Genomic DNA, 27,324 nt, shown 5'->3' with positions numbered 1-27,324 from the left:
ACATTTGTGCCGTTTGAATCAAAGGGTTTTTGTTTTGTTTTCTTTTGTTTCACTGAAATTTTATCATTTCTGTCATCCCCTATGTTGATATGTTTGTACATGGAAATTAAAGAACTTGCCAAAGGTCAGCAATGAACTGATGCTTCATAGCATTGAGCCAATCTATGGATTTTTTTTTTCTTTTATTGGCATGTTGCCTTTAGTTAATTAATTTTAAAACAAAGATGAATAGTTTTAATGATAAAAGGTACAATTCACAAAGAAGATAGACGTTATAAATCATTAGACACCTAACAACAAAGAAAGATACATAAAGCAAAAACCAGAGGAAATACAAGGGAAAAGAAAAAGTATATAATCATAGTGAGACATATTAACATTTCTCTGAGAATATTTTATCAAGTGCAGGAAGAATAAGAATAGGAGCATCTTAAAGGATATTGTTACATTTTGGGGGTGATGGACTTCTTTGAGAATGTGACTGCTCCACAGAAAGCTTCACAAATACACTGAACTTTACCTTGAACTTCATGGAAGGGTCCTGGATCTCAGCTTACGACCCCTGACTCTTAAGATCTTGCATTTTGAATGGTGCCCTTCAGTTGTTAGAGCTTCAAAAGTTTGAGTGGAAATGAAAATAATAGTAGATAGAGCAGTTAATCAAGAGATGTGTATTTCTTCATGCTCTCCATGAAGTTTCTAAGTAATGTGGAAGAGCAAGCAGAGCGGATTGACTCCCTCTTCTAGCAAGAGAGAGAAGAGGCCTGGGTGCCTGCTTCTGAGACCAAGAGCACCTCTCCCTGTTTATGTTGCAGCATGAGGACCACAGAGACCTGGAAAGCCAGGCCAAATCAACAGGTCGGTCATTTTCTTATCCATTAAAAGGGGAACTCACAGCCAGGCAGAGATTTTCCCCACCTGTTATCCCAGATTATTCCTCTTTCCCATCCCCTTAAGCCGAAAGAAAATCTGAGTGTACAGAAATTATGCACGACATGCCTACAACTGTGAGAGAATACTAATTAGTTGGAATACTAGGGACAACCACAATCAGTTCTTTAGTACCTGTCAGAGTAGGTAAAATTGAACCTTTAGTGCCAAACTCACCATATGATAAAACAGAGCAAGTTCACAGAGCCTTTCTGTCAGTTTTTCCTTTCAGGTGACTACCCCACACACGCATGCACACACACATTTTATAAGAGATTACAATCCATTTTATCTTTAGCATCCTTAACAGACGTTCACACTTCCATTTGTGTTGAATTTTGCCATCCCCTTTTCCTCTTTGTAGCAAGCTGAATGGTACCCACTCCCACCCAAACCCACAAAAAAGATATGTCTTCCCAGAACCTGTGAATGTGACCGTATTTTGTGAAAGGGTTATTGCATGTATAATTAAGGATCTTGAGATGATCCTGCATTATCCAGGTGGGTCCTAAAGCCAGTGCTGTGTCTTTATAAGAGACAGAAGAAGAGAAGACCCACAGAGGAGAAGGCTACATGAAGACTGATTCAGACATTGGAGTGCTGCGGCCATAAGCCAAGGAAACCTGGAGCCACCAGAAACTAAAAGAGGCAGGGAAAGATTTTCCCCTAGAGCCATTGGAGGGATCATGGGCCTGCTGACACTTTGATTTCAGACCCCTAGAGCCTCCAGATCTGTGACAGAATACATTTCTGTAATTTTAAGCCTCCAGGTGTGTAGTAATTTGTTATAGCAGCTGTAGGAAACTAATACACCATGTGGTTCATAACCCAACATCTGGCAGATCAGATCAGATCAGTCACTCAGTCCTGTCCGACTCCTTGCAACCCCATGAATTGCAGCACGCCAGGCCTCCCTGTCCATCTGGCAATCAAATTCACTTTTGGGAAATTCTCTCCATCAAGGTAATTTCATTTGCTCTTCTACCCATTGATCCATAAGACTTACCATGTCTCTTTTACAATGCAGAATGACAACCTCCTCTAATGATAAGTGTTCTTGACTCTAACTCCAAGTGTCTGGATAGATACAGAATCCATTCTGCTGATTTTCAGGGTTGGCAGGATCTTTTTCATGCACTTGCTGACCATTTTTTCTTTCAAACTTTTATCATCTGCAGAACATGTCATGGCAAAGAGCCTGTATGTAGTTGACCAATTTTAGGTATATTTAAAGCACTGATGGGGAAATAGTGGAAACAGTGTCAGACTTTATCTTTTTGGGCTCCAAAATCACTGCAGATGGTGACTGCAGCCATGAAATTAAAAGACGCATACTCCTTGGAAGGAAAGTTATGACCAACCTAGATAGCATATTCAAAAGCAGGGACATTACTTTGCCAACAAAGGTCTGTCTAGTCAAGGCTATGGTTTTTCCTGTCGTCATGTATGGATGTGAGAGTTGGACTGTGAAGAAGGCTGAGCGCCAAAGAATTGATGCTTTGAACTGTGGTGTTGGGGAAGACTCTTGAGAGTCCCTTGGATTGCAAGGAGATCCAGCCAGTCCATTCTGAAGGAGATCATCCCTGGGATTTCTTTGGAAGGAATGATGCTAAAGCTGAAACTCCAGTACTTTGGCCACCTCATGCGAAGAGCTGACTCACTGGCAAAGACTGATGCTGGGAGGGATTGGGGGCAGGAGGAGAAGGGGGCGACAGAGGATGAGATGGCTGGATGGCATCACTGACTCGATGGACATGAGTCTGAGTGAACTCCGGGAGCTGGTGATGGACAGGGAGGCCTGGCGTGCTGTGATTCATGGGGTTGCAAAGAGTCGGACACGACTGAGCAACTGAACTGAACTGAAAGTACTGTTACAAGTTTTTAAATAATAAAGCACTTAAAAATATATCATTTTTTTTTTCATGTGAACAGTAGGAATGATAGCATCTGTAGCCTTTCCCCAAGTTATCTTCCTGAAAGGCAGTCTGGTCATCTAGTTCCATGAGAGGTAGCTTGAGCCATATGTCTGTTTCTGCAGCTTGGCAGTTTCTTTTCTTTCTCTTTGTTTCTTTTAATTTAGAAACACTTAATTCCCAATTATGTTATTGGCAATAGCAGCAGGTATTTGCTGGTGCATTCAGAGTCGTCGACATTCAGGTTAGCCACAAGCCCAGGAATTAAGGAGAATTTTATCACTGAAAATTGCTTTCAGATGTGTGTCAGAGACTACCCTGAAGAATATATACTGTTTCAAAGCTGGAAATTTGAAATTTCGACCTAAGAGTTGAAGGCAAATGCTTTCCTAATCCACTCTGGTTGCTTATGGCTGTGGAAAGTATTTCTTCCAGTTCTGTAGTATTTGTTTATGGTTTTAAAAAGTCTCCAGAATCACTGATTTTTTTTCCTAGCAAATAATAAAAATAATGAAGTATCAGAAAGCCCTTAGCAGTTAGACATTTGCATTCCAGTTTGGTGTTATAAGAAAATCTAGTTTTAACTTAAAATCATGATATCTTAGGCCTGATTGTAGAATTGGTATTACCAGTTCTCAAACTGTAGAGTACATCATAAACAGTTTAGAGGTATAAAGCTCCCTGATTTTAGGTAAAATTTAAAAATACATCTGTTGGAAAATAAATTTTGAGAGGAGAACTTTTAAAATGTATTTATTTTTAATTGAAGGATAATTGCTTTTCAATAGTGTGTTGGTTTCTGCCATACATCAGCGTAAATCAGCCATAGGTATACATACGTGCCCGCCCTCTGGAACCTCCCTTCCACCTGCCACCCCATCCCACCCCTCTAGGTTGTCACAGAGCTCCCTGGGCCATACAGCAAATTCCCACTGGTGTTGTTTTACATGTGGTAGTGTATATGTTTCCATGCTACTCTCTCCATTCATCCCTTTTTCCCCTTCCCCACCACCGCCTCCTCAGGTCCATAAGTCTGTTCTTTATGTCTGTGTCTCCATTGCTGACCGGCGAATAGGAAAGAAGAACGTATTGAATCATTGAAATGGTCTTTCCATTTGCTTCTGTGGATTTGTTCCCTTTGCCAAGTCGAGCGTGTAGTTTTGGTCACTAAAACTATACTTTTCCCCACACCTCCGATGGGGGTGGCTTTCAGCTTGTTGGTCTCTAGCGTGTGTGGAAGTGACTGTGGCCAGCTCTGAGCATGGCCCTTGAGAGGTTTTGTGTGTTTCTGCTCATGCTTTTGTATTTCTTTGTTACCCTGAGAACATGCCTGGGGTCATCTGCTGGAAGATGCCAGGCTCTAGGAACGGAGCCTCACTGGCCCTGCTGATGGCCAACAAACCCTTAGATTTGTGTGATCCCCACCAGATTCAACAGTACTGCCAAGAGAGTTCCCCAATGGTTCTGACTTCATGAGCAATACATATATCAGTGCATACCACAAAGAACTGGTGATTCTTAGTTACACGGGGAAACTGTAGCAATAGATAATCAATACAATAACCATCACAGCTCAGTGTAAAGAATCCAAGTGCCTGTGTTCCCCGTTGCTTTTTCATACAGTACATCAAAGAGACTTTTAAGTTGCTGTGAGTCAATTATATGTACAATTTTCATTATGTTCGCGAACATTTAATTAAGATTTGGAGGCAGACTTCTGGCCACCCGCTATTCTTTGTGAATAAAACTGGCTGTGAATTGGCACTTATTTAATAATTGACAATTATTTTACTCTTTCATTCTTAGTACACACATACTAAGTGCCCCGTCAATACTCACATTTTCCATTTATATCATAGCTCACAAAATAATTCTCAAGCTAACCCCCAAAGTCTCTTTTTCTGTAGTATCAGCTTTCAGTGTTGATTAGAAGAAAAGTCATCATGCGTTCTCCCTTGTATACACACATGCTGAATGTGTACGCTGTACATCAGCAGTCTTGTCTGACTGCAGGGTGGGGTATCTGTGAGCACATGTTTTATTTACTTCTTTGACAAACATTTATATAGCAGGTACTCTGTGCCAGGCACTGTCCCAAGTGCTTTACGTTGTTGATTTACTTCATCCTCTTAGCAGCTCTGAGGCTATTACTGACCCTATTTTATACACCAGGTCACTCAAGCTCGGGGAGGGTAAGGAACTTGTCCAAGGTCACAGGCAGGAAGTGGCAGAGTGGGGATGTGGACTGAAACAGTCTGAGTCTGGGTTTTTAATCACTACACATGATGGAAATTGCTCCTCTTTATTTCACTGTTCAGAGAAGGCAATGGCACCCCACTCCAGTACTCTTGCCTGGAAAATCCCATGGATGGAGGAGCCTGGTGGGCTCCTTGGGGTCCATGGGGTCGCGAAGAGTCAGACACGACTGAGCGACTTCACTTTCACTTTTCACTTTCATGCATTGGAGGAGGAAATAGCAACCCACTCCAGTGTTCTTGCCTGGAGAATCCCAGGGACGGGGGAGCCTGGTGGGCTGACGTCTATGGGGTCGCACAGAGTCGGACACGACTGAAGCGACTTAGCAGCAGCAGCAGCAGCAGCAGCATTTCACTGTTATAACGTGGCGCCCACAGTGCCATCTGAAAAGGAAACTTCTCCAATGGCTTGTTCTGCTTTCTTGCCAAACATGATATCAATCAGTAAGTATTGAGCCGGCTTTTGAAGCTTATGGGCAATAGTATGGCTTATGTTTCTGTAGAGAATGGGCCTCTGTACTTTTGGTCTCTCAAATGCCTTAGCAGCGTCATTTGTAAATTTCTTGCTGAAAAGTATTATTTTGAGCTTGTTCTAGAAAAACTGTTGGTTTATCAGGAAGGTTGTTGTGTTTAAAAACAAGGGGAAGGCTCAAGTTGCTTTGTGACCCTAGAGGACAAAGTTTTTTTAACAGACAGCATACTAGAGACCAGGGGTAAATGGACAAAGGATCTTATAAATCTGTTTTTCAGATATCAAATACTAGGATTCACTCATTCCAATCTATGAGTTTGCATTTACTCACTTACATTTATGACATTGTCCTGAGATGTATAATTTTAGTGCTATTTTTATTACTTCTTTTGCATTTCAGTGTATCACTTTGGAATTCGTGTGTATGTGTGTGAGAATGGGGAATAAAATGATGTCTAAATGAGAGGCAGCAAAGGGTCAAAGTTTAAGAACTCAAGCTAGATTTCCTGGGGTCATGTTTCAGATCAAACAGTTAAAAAGTATGTGACCATGAGTTGGATAGATAATGTCTCTGTAACTCGGTTCTCTCCTCCATAGAATGGGGATAGTAATAAGAATACTGACCATGTGGGATCAATCTGAAGATTGAATGTGTTCACTTGAAACTGTATCTGGTATATAATAAGTGGTTTGTAAACATCTAGCAAAAAAAAATGAATGGATAACAAGACTGAAAACTATAAATTTAACTATCATGAATAATAGTATGCAAATATAATGAAGAACTGTTGGCTGTTAATTGAAAGTTAGCTATGACAGACTGACTCCATGTAATCTGAATAGTGCATGCATAACTTTTAAGAATATAATGGTTACTGAGGACAGAATGGGATTTTTGTAAAAACCCTACTCAGCCATATATTACAAATTTGTGACACGTGTATAAACAAACTTGTCTCCTCGCCATTCCCACTGAAACCACTGAAACCACCAAGGGACACATTCAGGCCACTATTGCTACATAACTTGTTACCCCAAAATTTAGCGACTTAAAACAACCTTTTTATTTTGCTCACAATTTTGTGGTTAAGGAGTTCAGAAAGGGCTCAGCTGGGCAATTCTTCTTTGGAGTCTCTCAAGCAGTTTCAACCAGCAGTTCAATGGGGCTGGATCATCTGAAAAGCTCTACTGGGTTGCAATCCAAGATGGCTCTCTGGTGTGGCCGTCAGATGGGAGCTTAGCTGGGGCGGTCAACAAGAATGCCTGGACAGGGCCTCCCTAGCATGGCAGTCTTAGGGGAGTTTGACATGTTACATGGTGGCTGGCTTCCCCGAGAGTGGCATCCCAAGAGGACTAGCCTGGGAAGTCACAGAGCATCACTTTTGTCATGTTTAATTGGGTGAAGCTGTTACAAACCTGCCCAGATTCAAGGGAGGAAACATTGACCCCAAACTTCTCTACACAAGGAATCTTGAAACCACTGCAGACCACTGAACAGAATTCCAGCAGCTGTTGAAGACCTTTAGAACCATTCATGTGCAATGTACATAGCTAGATTATTCAATACCAGTTTACTTTTTTCTTAAATCTCTAACGTGTAAATCTTTGAGCCGTTTGCAGAGATTTGTCCTGGGACTTTCATAACAGTAACAGCCCAAGGACAGGACAAAGAAAACTTGGAAATCAGTTAAAACTTTGAAAGAGTGAGGAGAATCCCATGAAATTCCTTGAAAGTCATTCATAGGAATGCTCTTGTCTCTCAGAGCTTGGAAATCTCACTATCCTGCAACCAAGGGGCTTTTAAATAGCTCTCTTTATGGGCCAAGTCACATTGACTCAGCAGTGTCTAAGAGTCACTTTTCTTAAGGCTTGGGAAGTAAATCATTATTCCCTGGCCTTGCTGCTTCTCCAAGCAAATTTTGTACATGACTCTGGAAAAAAATCCCTTCTTCACACTCCACTCCATTTGTTCCTGTTCACACATTGCCCAACTCTCCATGGGGTCATTTCCCAGGTGAAGAGATTCCCTGGCTCTGAGTCTTAAAGCACCCCTTGACCAGGCCATCCTCTTTAGGAGCAGGAAGGGACCTGATTCCCTGAGTCCCAGATATAAGGACCACATAAAACAGACTTGAAAGTAACTGCTCTAAGAGAAATTACTCTTAGATGAATCCAAATGGAAATAGGCCAAATCCACAGCTGGATGAATTCTGTTTTCAGGTTTAGAAATAGTTTGCTTTCTAAAAGTTGATATTGTCTGTGGGACAAATATATTTAGTATCTCCCATTGCTACTCACTGGGGGCAACCTTGATACATTTACTTTAGGCCAAATAACAAAAGGCCACTAGTCCTCAGATGAGGCAAATATACTACATTCACTGTGGAGGTTCCTTGAGTCTCACAAAGTGAGGTTTGAGGAATCACTAATAAGTTTGGCTCATTTTATTTTTTTTTAAGACCATTTCCCACAGTTAAGAGCTTTCTGCTAGCACCCTGGTCTTCCTGCCCTTTTCTAGCTCATTTTCCATTCAAGTTGGAGTTCCTGGACTGAGTTATTTTCACATGCTCCCTGAGCCCTAGCCTGATGGGTTACTCTTCTGTGAAAGTGAAAGTTGCTCAGTCATGTCTAACTCTGCGACCCCATACAGTCCATGGAATTCTCCAGGCCAGCATACTGGAGTGGGTATCCTTTCCATTCTCCAGGGGATCTTCCCAAACCAGAGATTGAACCCATGTCTCCCACATTGCAGGTGGATTCTTTACCAACTGAGCCACCAGGGAAGCCCAAGAATACTGGAATGGGTAGCCTATCACTTCTCCAGTTGATCTTCCCAACCCAGGAATCAAACCGGGGTCTCCTGCATTACAGGCAGATTCTTTACCAGCTGAGCTACCAAGGCTGTGCCTATGTGAGCCAGGCAACTAAGAGGCAAGACCTGGGTCCTGGCCTCCTGCCCTCCCCCTGCTTAAGGAGTTTGGGTCCACCCCAGCTCATTTTTCAGGTATCCAGCCTTCTACAGCTTTCCTCACAGCATGTCCTTCCAGCCCTTTTCTTTGGGTCAAGTTTTGAAAGTGCCCAAACTCCACAGGCCACAGCTTTGGATATGAATTTTGAGTCTTACTGGTTTTATGATCTTCTGGCCAATCACAGAGCCTCTTTCATTAAAAACAAAGGAGATAAGAAGAGGCTAAGGCTTTCTTGCACATCAGCAAGCTCTTCAAAGCAACATTTCAAGAAGTGCTAATGACTCAGACCAGATGGAGTCCATTTCCCTGAAAAAAACAAGAATGTCTAAAGAAGCAGGAAATGAAGAATGGGAAGATTGGTGTTTTTAGATTTTTCTAAATTCCACCCTCTTTTCAGATACCATCGGGTTTCATCCTGCCTTCTCTCCTCACCTGCTCAAATTGACACCACCCTTCATCCTTTCAAAGAAAACAAGCCATATGGAAAACACCCTCAGACTTCAAACCTGGGACGGGATTCTCAGACTCCTTTTATTACCAAACTGCTTTTAGTTCAAAGTAAATCTTTTACTTTATTTTTAAATTGTAAAAAATACATAACATAGTATTTACCATTTTAACCATTTTTACCTGTCCAGTTCAGAGACATTAAATACATTTACATTGTTATACAACCATCATTACCATCCATCTCCAGAACTTTTTCCATCTTCCCAAACTGACACCCTGTACCCATTAAACCTCCCCAAATTCCTCCTGTGGGACCCTGGAAAAGATTGTTCTTTCTATCTCTATGAATTTGACTACTCTAGGTACCCGCATGAATGGGATCGTACGGTATTTGTCATTTTGTGACTGGCTTGTTTCACTTGGTTTAGAGTCAAGTTTCATTCATGTTGTATTGCGACAGAATTTCCTTCCTTTTTAAGACTAATAATGTTCATTGTATGTACATACTATATTTTCTTTATACAGTCCTTCATCAAGGGACATTTTGGTTGCTTCTACCTTTTGGCTATTGTGAATAATGCTGATATGAACACGTGTGTATAAATATATCTTCAAGATTATGTTTTTTATTCTTTTGGGTATATCCCTGGAGTTGAAATTGCTGAATCATATGACAGTTCTCATTTTAAGGTTTTGAGAAACTGTCATCCTGTTTTCCATAGTGGCTGTACCATGTTCCGCTCCTACCAACAATGCACAAGCATCCCAACTTTCCACATCCTCATCAGCAGTTGTTATCTTCTGTTTTTTGTTTGTTTGTTCATTTAACAATAGTTATCTTAGTGGTATGAAGGAGTACCTCATGGTTCTTATTTGCACTTATTTCCCTAATGATTAGTGATGTTGAGTATCTTTTCATGTGCTTCTTGGCCATTTGTTGTGTCTTCTCTGAAGAAATGTCTATTCAAGTCCTTTGCCCATTTTATCTTGTTAACTATTTATTTGGCTGCAATGGATCTTAATTGAGGCATGAGGGCTCTTTGTTGTTGTGTAGGCGTCTCTCCAGTTGTGGTATATGGGATCCTAGTTCCACAACCAGGGATCAAACCCACGTCCCCTGCACTGGAAGGCAGATTCTTAATCCCTGGACCACCAGAAGTCCCCCTTTGCCCATTCTAAAGTCAAGTTAGTTTTTTGTTGTTGTGTTACTAGGTTGTAGGGGTTTAATATATTGTGGATATAAACCCCTTATCCAGGGGTTATATGATTTACAGATTTTTTTTTCCATTCCTTGAGTCACTTTTCACTCTGTTGATTGTGTCCTTTGATGTACAAAGTGTTTAAATTTTCATGAAGTCCAATTTACCTATTTTTTCCTTGTTGGCTGTGACTTTGGTGTCATAACCAAGAAATCATTGTTAAATCTAATGTCTTAAAGCTTTTCCCTATATTTTTTCCTAAAAGTTTTATAGTTTTCATTCTTGCCTTTTGGTCTTTGATCCATTTTAAGTTAATTTTGATATAGGCTATATGGTGAGGGTCCAGTTTTACTCTTTCACACGTGGCTATTCAGTTTTCTCAATACAATCTGTTGAAAAGACTGTCCTTTCCCCACTAATGGTCTTGGCACCCTTGCTAAAAGACCATCTATAAGAGGATTTATTTCTGAATTCTCAAAGTAATTCTTGACTCGTTGGATTGTGTTCATGAGCACAGCATTGCCTCCAGGCCCTTCAGAACAGAATCTAGGCCCCCAGGATATCCTAGAAAGTTGATTCACCTGATAATTAGTTCTTTCATTCATGAGCCATTTTGGGCAGGGGGAGGAAGAAGGGACGAATCAGTTCTTTGTGTGTAAAAGATTTATACTGCATTTTCCAAGTGAGTGAGTTTAACACAGGCCCTGAAAATGCTAGCAGACTGTGGTCGTAGGGAGTGTAATGAACAAGCCATTATGTGATGAGTGTTAGAAAATGGGAAACATAGATGGCCTTCATACTGTGTAGCAACTTGGGGTTCAGGAAAGCTTCTTTGACCAAGTGAAGTTTCAGTCTTAAACATGAAGGACAATAGGAGTTACTTTGATGAAGCATTGGAAAAACATGTTTTAGGTAAGGGAACAGTATGTTATTGAGTGTCTTCTGATCTTCTGAATATGCTTTGAGAAAACCAAGAACCACAGAGAATTAAAATGATGTTTCCTTACGTGTCTCCTTCCCTAGACTTGACGTTCTTTGAGGCAGGACTGTGTAATGTTCGCTGCTGTGTCTTTAAAATCTAGCGTTGAAGCAGCTGCCCAGAGTGGGAGTTCAGTACATGCTTATTTTATCAGAGCAGTGAATGCTGAGCGTGGATCTATGACTTCTGACAGTTTCTAAACCAGACATCACCATCAAATGAGACATCTTCCTGTGTGGAGCCTCTGATTTTGTCCTCATAGCTACCTTGTGACATAAGCATTGTTATCCAGTTTAGAGAAGAAAACCGAGGCTCACATAAAGCAGTCTGTCCAAGATCACATAGCCAGTGAGTAGAGGAGTCAAGATTTGAATCCAGGTCTGACTGGTAATTACTTTGTGCTGCTTTATTTTGTATGTGCCCAGGTAATTCAGAATTTATAGGGAAACCAGCTTCCTTTGAGGGTCTAGAAACCGTATGAGGAACTTGACATGTGTTCTGATAATAGCTAACTTTTATTGAGCACTTACTATATACCGGGCTCTTCTGAACACTTTGTCTGACTTTTCTGATTGAGTTCTCACAACAGCCCTATAAGGTAGAGACTAAAATTATCACCATTTTACAGATGAGAAAGATTGAGGCACAAGGAGCCAGAATCAGACCTGGGCAGACTGACTGGTAGATGGAGCATCACCTCTGATGTCTCAGTGTCACTGGGGAGCAGTTACCATTTTCTTTATTATCAAGAGGAAGAAACTCAGAGGGGTTGATACTTACTATCTTTGCTCTTGGTTTTAAATCATTTGTATTATTTAGATTAATTTCTTCTTTCTCCCTTGTCAGCCCCTCTTCTGCCTCCAGATAATCAGAAAACCCACTTATGAGGGGGTTGAATCGCTAAGAAATTCTTTCTCTCGGGCAGAGGCTGAGTCATTTAAACCACCAATCCTTCTCCAAGGTCTTAGTTGTTTGATGTTCTTTCTGCCTTTGGAGGGTTGATTAAGAGCCTAGCAAAAAGAGAAGCTTCAGAGCGTCTAAGTTCTGAAAGGGTCCCGTGACCCCGGGCACCCCAGCGGCTGGGTCAGACTTGGTGACCATGATTTATAGACCAATAAACAAAGCCTTTCCAAACCACGCGTTTCTCCTCCTTTAAGGGAGCAAGCGGTGAACGCTTTGAGTATAAAGCCTACTTTTCATAAAATATTTTTGTTTGTTATTGAGGAAAGCCTTAGTATTGAGGGGGTGGGGGGCGGATTAGTGAGAGTGAGGGATAACGTGAAGAAATTAGATGAAAAGACTGAAAATCCTCTCAGTCACAAACACCACACGTCCTGACTTAGGTGGTTGAAACCCAAATGCTTTTCATGTTCATTTTGTACCCCTACAAACCACATTTGCAGACAGTGACTGCTGGCTCGTGTGTTCCCCAAAGGAGAAAATTACACATGTGGGAAACGAGTTTCTCCGGCCCTTTGCTTTCCTCCCTGCTCTGCTGCTCCGCAGCACCCCCTCTCCCGCCCGACCCCCGCCACAATTCAATGCTATCTCCACCCTCCCCTCCCCTTGCACCAAAAAAAAAAAAAAAAAAAAACGAAAACCCACCAAACTTTTTGAGCTACATGATGCAATGTAATTTTTTTTTTTTTTTTTCTGGACAGTGAAGCAGCGGTTGTTTCTCTCTCAACTAATTTTTGTTCCAAGACCTCACAAGGCGTGAGGAGAATAACTTCCTGAGTAAAGAAAGCATTGAGTGCCTGAATCTAAAGATACACAAATCCAAGAACTTAATGGGAGGAGGGAGGAGACTAGAGGGAATGAAAACAGAAGTAAGTCATTGCTGCTGCAGAGAAATTAGAAACCAAGACCTTTGTTTTGTTTTCTTTCTTCCTTTCTTTCTCTTTCTTTCTTTCACTGTCCCCTCTGTCTATAAATAACCATATGGACTTAAGTTCAGCTTTCTCCAGCTAGAAAAAAAAAAATCTAAAACATGCTTTCCTTTTCTTTTAAAGATCTAGGTCACTGATTGTGGAAGTTGGGATATGGAAGATTCTTAGGAAATGTTGCTCCAATAAACTCTAGTCTGACTTATTGGGTTGTTCAATTATAAATTCTATTAAGGCATATTTTCCTCTGCTTTTCAACTTCAGCAAGTTTTCCCAGTGTACAATGCTCAGATTACACACAAGTGAGCACTAAAGTGGAGACGGCGGGAGGAGGGTAGATAAGAGTTAGGAGTCACATCCAGAAAATTCCTAGAGCCATGAACCTTAGGGGCGCACAATTAGCAGGCTTCCCGGGAAGGTTATACATCATGTCCAGGACTTTACATTAAAATGACTTTTTACTTGAGTCATTTGTTAGTCCATTACCAGTTCTCATATCAGATTGCATTTCATCTTGTATTAAATCAAGGTAATCTGGCATGTAAAAATAGTCTCCTTCATTTCACTTATGGCTCTGGGCAAGACTGGAGATTCCACAGCATTTTGCCTCACTCTCCTCCATGAGGCATGCAGAAACACAGCATTTTGCCGAAAAGTACTTATTGTTGATAGAATCCCAGATTCTCCCACGAGACATGCAATGCACAGATGAAGGCCGAACTGTGTGTATTAAAATGCTGCTTTTTCTCTTTAGGGTTCCACTCATTCTCCTTCTGCTACAGTCCTAAAAGGACCTGAAATTGAGTGACTCCTATTGCCAATCCTGCGATCATTACTGACCTCCCGAAACAGAGGAGAGATCCAGAACTAATTACAAAGAAGCAGAGGCAACCTACATAAGAAAGCCCGGTCCTTACACTTGAGGCCAACTAGATCTTCCTTATACGATGATTAGCTCCATTTCCAAGCAGCCTGTCCTTTTATGGGGGCGCAGGGGAGGGCTGGTTAATTACCAAGACTTTACTGGTAGGAAAACTGAGCCTCCACATAATTCCCTCTATTTATTGCACGAAGGTACTGTTAGGTTTTTGTGCCACCCGGGACAGGAACGGCTCCAGTGTTGGAGTGAAATCCTGCCCTTCACAGGCCAGGACCACATCAATTACGTTCTAACGCTCTTCCCCGGTACCCCTGTGTTTCCAAACGCTTAATGCACCTATGAGTAAATGATTTCTTTCCACTACTTCTTAAAGTGCCAGAAGGCAAGAGAAATTTAAACAGACCTAAGATCAACACTGTGAGTTTACTTGGCTTCCCCATCTAGCAACACTGCCATAAATTTCTTCAGCTTCTTAGTTGGGAATTTAAAGGGCCTATAGTCTTGGCAAAGTTTATATAACAATGTTTCTTCTATATGGATTATAAACTTGCAAAATCCCAAGCAGTGGTGGGGTATCATATTTGGTCAGTGGGTCAACCTGAGAAGTCAACAGAAAAACTCAATACCATGTCCAGTCAAACCCTCTTTTCTGGGTTTGGCCTGGTGAGTGGAAACAGCTTGGTTGGCTCCCTCTCTGACAGGGTCAGAAGCTGGGTCTTGTGGGCTTTTCTTTTTTTTTTTTCATTTGAGGCTTTACTATTCTAAAGGTCTGTCTTCTGGGGCCCTTGCAAAGCCAGGGTCCCTAAGCAACACTCTAGCTGGCAGAGCCCTCGAAGAATGTTCCAGAGGGACACTATAAACTCCAGCGTGGTGAAGTTCTCTCAGACAGCCACTCCTTAAGAGTGCAGAAATGCACAGAGAGCAGGAATCAGTGCTGGTTTGTGCTGAGGGTGGCCCTGGGAGGCCTGGGGTTCATCAACCAGTCAAGTGTGCTTGATTCTATCAAAGGAGGCTTTGTGATAAGGAGACGCCCCTCCTTCTCTGCCTGACTATGTTTTCCCTCTTCAGAATGACCTGCTGTGGAGTTACATGTGCCTCTTTTCCCAGGTACATGGTGGTTGGCAAGGAACATTCTCCCACAGGGCTATGGGGGGATCTCATGAGCAACTTGGCTCCAAGGGGACTGCCAGTGTCCCTCACTAAAACCAAAGAGTTTCCTTGATGAGAATTGGTCTCCTCCAAATGAAACTCTTCCCTCAAAACAAGTATCAAGTTTTTTTTGCCTCTTCTGGGGTCACTCAGTAGAACCAGAAATCTCAACATTGAACATGACTCCTCATATGCAAAAAGCAGTGTGTTCGGAGCTGAAGACCAAATATTGTGTAAAAACTGGCCAACAATTGATTAGCTCCAGTAAGCACGTGTCAGAGAGATGTATGCATGCATAGGAAACCTTTATCTTTCCCTGCTGCCCGGCAAAGTGCAAAACTGTGGGACTTTCCTCCGACTTTGGAAGGACATTTCGGTTTCACTCTTAGTTAGAAAAACTGTGAAGATTGTTCTCGTATCTCTAATTCACCATCCAAAGTGGGCCGAAAAAGAAGTTTGCAACCTGCAAGATTTGACCAGAAAGAAGAGGAGGGAAAGCTAAGAAATTCTTGGGTTGGAGAGCAGAAGGAGGCTAACTTTACATTTTACCAAGACTTATTAGAAGGAAACTAAAATATAAAGATATGGAAATGATGCTGAAAACCATTTGGAAGTCACTGATGTTCAGTATTTAGCCAGAATGAGCCATATCAGGGGAGAAATGACAGACATCGAGATAATGCCCGGTCACACAAGTGTTTCTGGTTTGTTCTCTCGTAATTCAAGGCGCAGGCAGTATTCTATTAAACAAAGGCTTCTACTGAAAATTGATTCAAGGATATACTCTTTATGTCTATGTACCATCAACCTACAAAACTCATCACCCGGAGGTATCCATTTGGTCCAAGTGGAGTAGAAAAACTTACTAGTTGGTAGTGCAGTTTAGATCAGTAATTTTTAAACTTTCTTTTTAAAACAATGGACTTAAAAAATGAAACCTTAAAATCCCAATATATAGAACAGATAAAAGTGAAAATGTTTTATTTGGAGGAGGACCCACCCGTCTTCTTTTTGTTCATTGAAACACCTGTGGCTTTCCTAGAAAAGAGTGTGAAAATGTGCATTTTAGGTAACTGTTTTAAAAACATAATCAGTAGGTAAGCACTGAACCTTAGCAAATGTATTCCCCAGGGGCCATGGCTGGTGAAGCTTATAGCCCCAGCATTTCTGAATATGAAGTTTCTCAGCTTAGTTTTGCCATGAATGATGAGTGTTAGGGATCAAATTAATGCTGCTTGCTGGCATCATTTTCCACTTGCCTCCTCCGAGTATGAAAACCATAGTGTATCCATCCTCTTGAGTCTCTGCTGAGCTGAGAATACTTGTTACAGTCACTCTCTAATTCCAGAATTTGCTGGTGTTTAGAAGTAACCACTCTGAAAGGCATCAGAAAAACAGATTTCATCACAATTTTGCCTATTGAAAAGGTCAATAGTAATTTTCTATCATTGCACTTGCGGAAATATTCTCAGCAAAAATTCATGTAGCTCTCCAGAGACTGTTAGCAAAAGAGGACATTGAAGATTATTTTCAGATTTCCTGCCTGCACTACCCCTTCCCAAGGATTGCATGTCTATCTTCCTAATTTGGAATGTGATTAAAATGGATTGATTTTCAAATCGGATACCTCTGCCCTATGTCAAGCCTTGGTTGTGTGTGATGCCTTACTCACGCTACCTTCTGCTCCACTTGTGAAGCCAATACTTCTGGAAGCCAAGTTCCTGAGGACTTTGAAAATACAGTGTTAGCCCTGGAATTGGGTTAACTGGGACTGAAATAAACAGATTAGCAGAGGAGGTACAAATCTTATCTAAAGGTCTGTAAGGTTAGCATGGATATTCACTTCCAAATAAATTTGGAATTAATTTTACTTCTCTAAAAGTAGGTAAATATGGTTGACTCTGCCTTAGAGAGTTGCACAATGCTTTCATGTTTAGAGTTTTGTCAATTGAGCAAGAATTGACTATTAAGCTATGAATGAAGTTCCATTTTATATGGAAATCATAATCAGTATTATTTAAGGCAAGAAATGTGTATAGTCCAGTTATCCTTGAAAACTCCTTAAAATGCATGTAAAGTACAGTAATATGTATGCATAAAAGTTTCATTGTATAGTAAAGCAATATATAATAAATATTCCATGTGCAAGAAATAATTTTATAATATTTTGAATCGCACAGAAAGACAGAGCCGCCTGAATATGTGTGGCCATGCTGCAGTAAGTTAACTGAGTGTGTGCATGGCCTCTCGCAGGCATCCGTGTGTGTGGGCCACACAGGCATTGGGGCACACGCTGAATAATTCCTCTGTATTCACCGACCACCACTCCCAGACTTTGTTTATCCATCACCCGGTCCTGTTTTTTATGGTCGCATTTCTTTTCAGTATCTCATAGTTTCTTGGCATCTGATTTACTTTCTTTGAGATGAAGCATGAGAGGATTGACGTTTCTTATTTAGATTAGTTGTTAACTTTATAATACAGTCTTCTGATAGGAAGAACTAGTGTGATACAAAGTCAGAAATCGGCTTTATAAAAAAAAAGAGGAACACATGTTTGGACCAAATCAATTTCCAGGGCTTTCTCTGTGGTGTGCTGGGTGTTGGTCAGGAAGGGAGATGTCATGCTTTCCACACTTATTGGATTTAGATGTCATGAAAATCATAGTGCTGAAAAATAGTCAGACTACCAACCATTCTCCTAATATGCCAGTTAAGAATTATTTAAAATCTCAAGTGAGCTTTTGCCTCTTGGATCCTGAGGGCAGACCATTTGAGTGACCTACATATACACTGCCTCTTAGAGCTAATCTCCCCATGTTTCTGTTGCTCGGAAAGAAATAGTTGAAATATCTTTCATTTAAATTATTTTGTAGCCTAAGAGGTACATTCACCCAGTTTCTTATTTGACCTTCACCTTGACTCTGTGCCATTCGTCATGAGATAGAGCAGTGTCATTCATCCCCATTTTACAGATGAGAAAACAGAGTCTGGGAAAGATGACTCACCCAATGCTAGTGAGGGCAGGGCTGAGACTGGAACCCCAGCCTTAGGGTGACTTTCCACTCACCAGGGAAACCTTATACATATGATTTTACTAAGGCAAAGTTTACTTGGCCTATCTTCCCTTCAGTATGTTGTTGCTGTTTATGTGGGCAACAGGGAGAATATTTGTTTCACACTACACTTGGCTCCATTCCTTACACTTAATTTCTGTCTTCATCTGAGAGCCAAAATGCAGTCTAGTCAATTCTAATGTTTGATCCATGATTTTAAGGGCAAATTCAGTCACTTAAAGGTTTCCTTTTTCTTTCCTTCTCCTACGCGGGATTAGGGATTCAGAAGGCCTTACTCTCAACACATGATCTCAGTTGACTTGAGAGAGTCTTCCTTGGCAGTAGGGTGTCTGGGGTGAGTTTAGGGGGGTGCATAAGATTGTGGAGGTGAAAGGTGCTTGGGCCTCTCTGTGTCTATACCTTCTGGCTTCTGCTAAGAGGTGCTGTGTATTTTGATTCTTAGCTGGTCTTTTTAGTTGGCATCTGCTACCTTGAATGATGCCTCATTAGAGCCCTGGCTGGGAGCCCCAGGCGGCATCTCCTTCTACAGTGGCTGCTTGCTGGCCTCAGGACCTCCTGAGCACGGCCTCTCTCTTCCCTTTCTTCCCACTGCTGTACGCCATTAGCTTGCTTTCCAGATGCATGGTGACAAAGGAATTCTAAGGGGTTTGGCCACCTGTCAGTTTCTATGGAAAATAGGCCCATTTCACTATCCCTTATTACCCACCCCCAACCTGGGCCAAGTATCCACTCCCATCTTATGGTCACTCAGAAATCTCAGCTCTGTTTTGCTCGCCAGTCCTCAGGATCACTATTTTGGGTTAGGATGAGGAGTAGAACCCCAGAGAAATGAGTTAGGTCTGATTCTCATCACTTCCTCTGTCAGACTCAAGGATAAGCAGCTTTGGAATTTAAAAACTCATGATCTGCCCCCTTGTTCACCCATTCCCTCTGAAATTGCCCTCCAGTGGAGACCATATGGCTAATAGCCCCAATGGGAGACACTCACAGGGTCACAGGGCTAAAATAAATGCAAAGGAAAAAACCTCGCATAGTTAATATATCAAATTATTACCCCACCACACTAAAAAGTATGTAGGGATTTGATACATGGCTATTAAATAGAAAACATATATGATCACATAACTTTAGTTCTCTTCTCCAAAAGGCAAAGACAAATGGTCCATCAGAAGGTCTATAAAGTTACAGCTGAAACAGTCTTGCAAATCATATGTGCCCAAGGAACCATTAAAATGTGCATCATTTTAAAGAGCAATGTAAAAGTGGAACTCTCAGAAGTGAACTTCACATTTGGTGAAACATCAGTATTATAAGTTGTAAAGTGGACAATTGCAATGTTTAAGCTTCCTGGTAATCGTTTTTGCAATAGCAGTATTTAACAATTGTTAGGAGCTCGTCAACCATTACAGTGGGTTTTTAAAGTTCTCTTTCCCCACACTTAGAGGTAAAAATTTATAATTTATGTATCACTAAAAAAAAATGCAGAATGGCATCTTTGAGGCATGATGATTGATGCAAAATTGAATCAAATAAATGTAGTTTATGGCTATCTTCCAGCAAGTGCTTTCCATGCTAAAGAGTTCCATACAATAGATTTCCATTTTAAAAATCACATCAATTTTTACTTAGAGCACTTCTGAAAACAGGTACAGCCACTTCCAATCAGCTGCCAGGTGATAATTTAAGATTCTCTTTCCATTAAGTTGTAAAAGTTCAACCAGTGCGTAGCAGAGCCTCACTGCATTGGTGTCTTAATCTGGAAATCACTGTTTCCAGGACTGCCAAGGATTGTGCCATCAGTTGCTGTGGGATGGAAAAAAAAAAAACCACCCAGAACTTTTCCTGGAGTTGGGAGCCACATCATTTGGAGAAGATCGTTAGGTCTTGGGCCAAGCTCCCTTCCATGACCGCATGTTTGGAACAAGAAGCTTCCCTGCGCTGGAGAATTGATTGATTGCTTGATATTTATTGAAGACCCGTGGTGGGTTCAGTTCTCAGTATATATGAACACGTCCATAGTTTTCTTTCTCGACCAGAAACATGATGCCTCGAGACACTGTGTTAACGACTTCCCAGCCCAGAACAACACTACCTGGAGTCATTTCTATATCCTTTCAGGATGGGTATAAACAAAATTAAGTAAACCTAGTTTTAGCAGAAGTTACTTGCCCTTCCTCTGCTGACCCCCAGTATTTCCCAGTACTGAGTCCAAACTCGGACTGGATTTAACGGGGCCTTCCAGCTTCAGTAAAGTCTGTGGGGAGCCAGTCCCTCTTGATCCTCTTTGGTAACCAGTGGTATATCTCAGAGCAAAGGTCACCTGGAATTGGGAGGATTCTTACCATTTCTATCACAGGCAGGGATAAAAGCCCCAGCCTTGGCAAACCGAGTGCATGGTCTGTGCTTCCAAAAGGACTGCCCAGGAGGATTGCTCTCCTCTGGGCTAGATGATTTCATTAATTGGTGTCTAACTCATAAGTCTGAGTTATTTATTGTAAAACCAAATAGGGACCATATGACTTTGAAGATCTGATCAGACCCAGGCTGTGTGGGCCAGACACTGAGCAGATCAAGCCGCCCAGCATTAATCTGTCACAGTCCATTTTTCACTTGCTAAATCAGCTTTATGCAAATATTCCCCTAGCAGAGCTCACCTCTTCAGAAACTCCTCTTCCTCATCTCTGACATTTGTGGATGCTTTAGGGATACAGGCATATGAAATTAAGTCTTTAGACATACACGAAGCTAAGAGTGGAAAGAGATATTATCCAGCATCTTGCTTAAGCCCCAACTTAACATATGGTGAAGTTGAGGTGAAATGACTTGTCCAAGATCACAGGGCCAAAATGACACCAAAAGGAGAAAATTGTTATTACATAGATCTGCCTCAGCAGTGCTAGAAAGAACCTAATGTCTTATCTAGCCTTTGAAAGACCTCCTTCTGTTCCCAGAAGCTTGCCACATCCCTTCCCCCAAACCCACATTATTTAATAGGTTATTAAAGCAAAATGGGCTTCCATAGTGGCTCAGATGGTAAAGAGTCTGCCTGCAGTGCAAGAGATCTGTGTTCGATTCCTGGGTCAAGAAGATCCTCTGGAGAGGGAAATGGCAACCCACTCCAGTATTCATGCCTGGAGAATTCCATGGACAGAGGAATCTGGGAGATACAGTTCATGGGGTCGCAAAATATAATGTAAACAAATGAACTAGCAAACAAAAAGTAATATATATTTTAGAAAATTCCATCTCTTCTGCTCAGAAATAACTATAGTTAATTTTTTTTGACAGTTGAATTTTATTATTTTTTCATGTACAGTTGTTTGTTTATTTGTTTTGGCCGCACTGGGTCTTTGTTGTGGAGTGGGCTCTTCGTCAGCGCTATGCACGGTCTTGTTTTAGTTGTGGCATGCAGGAGCTTCTCCAGTTGAAGAGCAGGCAGTCTAGAGTGTGCGGGCTCAGTAGTTGTGGCGTGCAAGCTTAGATGCTCTGCAGCCTGTGGGATCTTAGTTCCCCAACTAGGAATCAAACCTGTGTCCCCTGCATTGGAAGGTGGGTTCTTTACCAACCGGACTACCAGGAAAGTCCCAACTATTAACGTTTATATGGATGCATATATTTCCACTCTCTTTTTAACCTGGGCATACAAGGCATATGACTTTTTATAAAATTTTAATCTTGTTAAAATTGGTTAAAGTAATAGAATTAGTCTTAAGACATCTTGTCTTCATCCAACAAGCAGATAAGACTTTGCTGGGATGACTCGCAGAACCGAGAAAAGTGCTTTACTCATGGTTACAGTTTCATATAGTAAAAGGGTACAAATCAGAATCAGAAAGAAAAGTCACGCAGGATGAGATCTGGGAGGTTCCCAAACACAAAGCTTCTGTACTCTCAGTGAGCATCACCCTCCTGGCTCATTGATTTAGGACAACCAGGGACACTCACTCAGCTTCAGTGTCCAGAGTTTTTATTGGGATTCTGTTATGCAGGTATGAATGAGTGAATCATTGTCCACACAGGCCAGTTTCCAGTCCCCATCCTCATAGATGGTGCTGACATCACATGGCTCAAAGTCCCAACCCTTGAATCCCATGGTTGGTCTCTCTGGCATCACCAGCCCCATCCTGAGGGACCCCACTGGCATAAATGGGGATGTGATGGGGGAGGGGAGTACTTCTCTCCCCCACATAAATCATTCACTTTTCTAAATTGGTCACTTGGAAGCCCTCACATTGAACATGTGGTAGGGAGAAAACTTTCCTGTAGTTTCACTCCTGAGATGCTGCTGTTTTTGTTTTCTTCCTAGTTTTGGCAATTGGCTCTCTTACCTTCCAAACTACTAACAAGGAAAAAATATATATGTTTTACAAAAGGGTGGGACAGGGTAGTTGCTGGAGTGGAGTGGGATGTTGGGAGCACCAAGAAACACAAACTCCTATCTCTAGAATCAGACTCACTGGCAGGTCCTGGAGTTTTCCATTCTTTTTGTCTAGCACTCCCTCTAGTGACGCCGAAATTCTCTAAGGTTACAATTGGACACAGTAGAAAATGACAGGCATCTTTTAAAGAGTCTTAAGGTGCTACACTTAATGGCAAATAGGTGGGGAAACAATGGCAACAGTGACAGACTTCATTTTGGGGGGCCCCAAAATCACTGCAGATGGTGACTGCAGCCATGAAATTAAAAGATGCTTGCTCCTTGGAAGAAAAGCTATCACCAACCTAGACAGCATATTAAAAGGCAGAGACATTACTTTGCAAACAAAGGTCCGTCTAGTCAAAGCTATGGTTTTACCAGTAGTCATGTATGGATGTGAGAGTTGGACTATAAAGAAAGCTGAGTGCTGAAGAATTGATACTTTTGAACTGTCGTGTTGGAAAAGACTCTTGAGAGTCCCTTGGACAGCAAGAAGATCCAACCAGTCCATCCTAAAGGAAATCAGTCCTGAATATTCATTGGAAGGACTGATGTTGAAGCTGAAACTCCAATACTTTGGCCACCTGATGTGAAGAACTGACTCATTTGAAAAGACCCTGATGCTGGGAATGAATGAAGGCAGGAGGAGAAGGGGACGACAGAGGATGAGATGGTTGGATGGCATCACCAACTCAATGGACGTGAGTTTGAGTAAGCCCCCAGGGTTGGTGATGGACAGGGAAGCCTGGTGTACTTCAGTCTGTGGGGTCACAAAGAGTCGGACCTGACTGAGTGACTGAACTGAGCTGAACTGAAGGTGCTACATGGTTAGAGAGAGGAGTGATTGCTTCCATTTGAAACTAACATTTGACCTGGGACTTGAGGATGATTACAGTTGGGAAATGTTAAAAGTGGAAAGAGAAAGGATCACATTAGTTAAGACCTAGAAGGAAAGAAAATTAGGCCAACAAAGAGTTAATCGATGTGACTAAAATTTTTGAGTTCCTAGAGAGTTCCTTCCCTGGTGACTCAGATGGTAAAGAATCTGCCTACAATTCAGGAGACCTGGGTTCTATCCCAGGGTTAGGAAGATCCCCTGGAGAAGGGAATGGCAGCCCACTCCAGTATTCTTATCTGGAGAATTCCATGGACAGAGGAGCCTATTGGGCTACAGTCCATGGGGTCATAAACAGTCGGACACGACTGAGTGACTAATGGATACACGGAAGAATCGTGAAGGATAAGTCCAAAGTTTTTCCAGATTGCAAGGCCCATGGAAGGCCAGGCCAGGGACAACGGGGAGTCAATAATCTGTGTTCTATTCTGAGATTTAGTGCTTTGTCTTTTCACTTCTGAGAATCACAGGCTAGACTGTTTATCTCCCATCCACTGAGCAGGAACATATGCAACTGTCCTGGGCACGTGGATGTTTATCCAGTGATCCCAGAACGCGTTAGGAAAGAAAGTACGATTTGATCATGGACTGCCTTTGGATCTACGCTTTGGGTCTGCCTCTAGGCCTCCTTCACTTGTGTATGGGAAAAAGTTAAATAAAAAAAGGGCACTGATAACATTTGGCCATGCCCAAAGGCTGACTTGAACATGAAAAACAAGGTTTCACAGACTTAACTCAAAATACCTCTCATGTCTGTGCAAAGAAAAAGTGGCCAACTTAATTCTGTTTTGATTTTCCCTGATGTGTGACTTGATCTGTGGGCTGGATTTCCAGAGCTCTGGTTGTGCCAAACTCGATTTGTGTTTAAGGCATACTCATGACCAAATATGGATCGCTCATGTTTTGTGTGGACCATGTGTCTGGGTCCAGCTATCCAATCCAGGACAGAGCTCTGGCCAGGGCTCGAACAGACACAACATAGACCAGCATTATGTGATGCATAAACAATTTTGCCTGAAATGACAGCATGTGAATAGCTCAGCTGGTAGATTTGTGAGCAGGAAGTATGATGTAGCCTGTGAATGGCTGCTGCTAAAAATCGCATTCTGAGTTTTCCCTGCCAGCTTTAATCTCAGACTCCAAGGCAAGGACAAGGAGGTATTTAACTTCTCTTTGGAGCTTCTAAATTCCAGTGTCTTCTAGAGAGAGACTGATAAAGAACAGAGTGATAGAAAAGATATTTAAAAATGTAGATATAGAAGAGAAATAAGGAAGGAGGGAGGGAAAAGAGGGAAGGAGATAAGGAGGAAAGAAGAGAAGAGAAAAAGAGACTCAGAAGCGAGGAAGTAGAATGGTGGGGGTCGGGGGGAGGAGGAGACTAGAGCAGAACAAGAAAGGACACAGGTAGGAGCAGGATGGAGGAAAACCCCGACAGACAGGAGCTGCCATTTCGTGGAATCAGACAAGGCTCCCCACCTGGTGTATGTGGAATCCATCCCCTAGTGTCTGTTTCAGGGGAACTTTGGAGAACTCGAACATTCCATGGCATTGAGAGAGGCTGGAGGGCTGGATTGTCTTCCTACCCACTCCCTAGTATGGTTATGCTTAAGTTGTTCCAGTCCAGTGGGACATCTGCCAGTGTTGATTTAAGGGGATCAACACCCGACACCATGTTAAGTCTGGGTGTTTGCATTGGGTTTACACGCAGGACTTCTTGAACAAGAATCTGCACATCTACTTCGAGATGCTGCTGGCCTGGGTATAGCTCAACTCCACAACTCCCAGGGAAATTAGTCAGGGAGAGTCAATATCTGTTTATTGACAGGATGAGAGAGAGAAAGAGAGAGGGAAGGAGAGAGAGAGTGACTATGTGTGTGTTATTTGGAGTATTTCTTGCTTCCCTAAGCCATGCCTCCCCCCTCAAAAGTGTATTGTATGTAGTAGCTGCCTGATAAATACTTGTGTGAGTGAAACTTTGGTCTCAGGAAGAGCTTAGTGTGCCCACTAAGGCTCACACTGATGTATGGGCACTTTGTGCCAGGCAGTACTCAGGAGAAAAAGATCTCTGCCTGCATAGAATCACACTCTAGCTAGCTTGGACTCAGGGTATCTACTTGGTGACTTTTTTCTGCCCCCATTATTTATTTATATAGACTCTTTTAGTACATTGAGATTCTCCCCAAATAATTCTAATTCATGTTTAAAATTTCTTTAAATTATTCCAAGTTTCACTATGCCATGGATCATTGTAAGGATTAAGGGCGATGGAGTGAGTAAAGCACCATACACAAAGTTTGTGCTTTGTACATATTAGCTCTCTTTCATTTTCAGAGGAAAAAGTCGAGTATCAACTCAGATCACTCAGTGATTAGGGCTGATGATGGGCTCCACTTACTGTGCACTGTTAACCTCTCTAAAACTTACTTTTCTCATCTCTAAAGGAAAAGATTGAAGGAAGGCAGCCCAGAAAGTCCTTTGCACAATGACTCATCGTCGTATGAATCCTAAGATACTGCCCCTCCCACGGGGCTGATGCATCCCAGTGTGGGCTAGTCCCAGATGGGCTAGTCATCTGGATGAGAAATATGTGGACAGGCTAGAACACTGGGCTGAGCTTATCAAGAAGAAATTGAACAGAATGGATTCTAAAATCTGCCCTTAGATTAAAAGTAATTTTTTAAGTTCCAGCTGGGGTTGAGGCTTGGCAGTGGTGAGAAGGTCTAGGAGTGTTGGTTGATTAAAGTCAGTGGTCCTGGGATGAGGCTCGGCCACTAACATAATTAGAGGGATCCTAGGCTTCATTTACGGATGATGATTCCAGAAGAGAGAAGTAATTTAAGTCGTATCCCCCTAAATTTTTATGTAAATTATTGTGCTCAGTTCTGAAAAAATATGAGCAATCCAGGGATTGTGAGCCAGGGGGTACAGAATCTAGAACCCCACTCTCCTGGAAAAGAGTGAAGCATATTGATTAAAAGCATGGGCTTTGAGACCAGATAAACTTAAATCCTAGTATGGAATGTCCCTCTTACTAAACGAGTCATCCTGAACACGTTACTTAACTTCTCTAGTTTCTTCTTCTATAAAATGGATATTAAGTGAGATAATGCATTGTATTTATTAAGGTAAGACCTACTACTGGAACAGAAAAAAACTTATTGACTTCTCAGTGACCCAGTTAGAATTGGAATTTATTTCTTGCCCTATCACAATCCAATGTGTATGCTCCTCAGATGGCCTTCCATGACATCATTCGGGGACTCAAGATCCTTCTGTCTTATGGCTGTACCTGCAAATGAGGTAAGAGACTACTTTCTCCTAACCTCATCAGCAGGGAAATGACACAAATCATTTCCACTTGTCAAGAGTTCAATCATGTGGCCATACCTAAAAGAAGGGATTCTGGGAAGCGTACAAAATGCAAGTGCCTGGGAAGAAAAGAAATGGGTTTTGGTGAACACATAGCAGTCTCTGTTACAGTCCAACATTCTGGTTGCCAGTTACACACTTCTTTCTTCCTCCACACCATCTCTTTCCCAAAGGAGAGAACTCCAAATCCCATCCAGTTATAGCCTCTAGCTTAGAATCTAAGAGCTCTGAAATACATAACCCTTTCTTTCATGTCTAAAGAGGCTCCTCATAGTCCTGTTTGCTATGGGAAACCCTCTGTCCATTGTCTTCCACCTGAACATCTGGCTCCACCCTCTGAACATCCCCCCATAATCTTCCATAAGGACATGTAAGCTGTATATTGAGGAGCATCCCTTTCAGTCTGTTCAGCTTTCTGATGGTGTAAGTTCAGGAGCCTGAAGGACACTTATCATTTAAACAATCAAAAGAGATTTTGTGTTTTA

The 27,324-nt window shown here is 41.8% G+C and overlaps 1 protein-coding gene across 9 annotated transcripts in view; it reads left to right on the top strand.

Moving 5' to 3' along the window:
- Positions 1 to 27,324, top strand: part of PRDM6 (PR/SET domain 6) — a 177,194-nt gene that overhangs the window by 118,449 nt on the left and 31,421 nt on the right. Inside the window, exon 9 of one of the 9 annotated variants that reach the window (XR_008703252.1) lies at positions 13,808 to 14,328. The exons of the other annotated variants lie outside the window; for them this stretch is intronic. The gene's annotated coding sequence lies outside the window, so the exon portion shown is untranslated. Of the gene's footprint in view, positions 1 to 13,807; positions 14,329 to 27,324 lie in introns of those variants that run through there. 9 annotated transcript variants of the gene reach the window in all.

The sequence above is a fragment of the Bubalus kerabau genome, chromosome 1 (genome assembly GCF_029407905.1).
Source record: "Bubalus kerabau isolate K-KA32 ecotype Philippines breed swamp buffalo chromosome 1, PCC_UOA_SB_1v2, whole genome shotgun sequence".
Lineage (NCBI taxonomy): Eukaryota > Metazoa > Chordata > Mammalia > Artiodactyla > Bovidae > Bubalus > Bubalus kerabau.
This window is presented reverse-complemented; position numbering and strand designations above follow the sequence as displayed.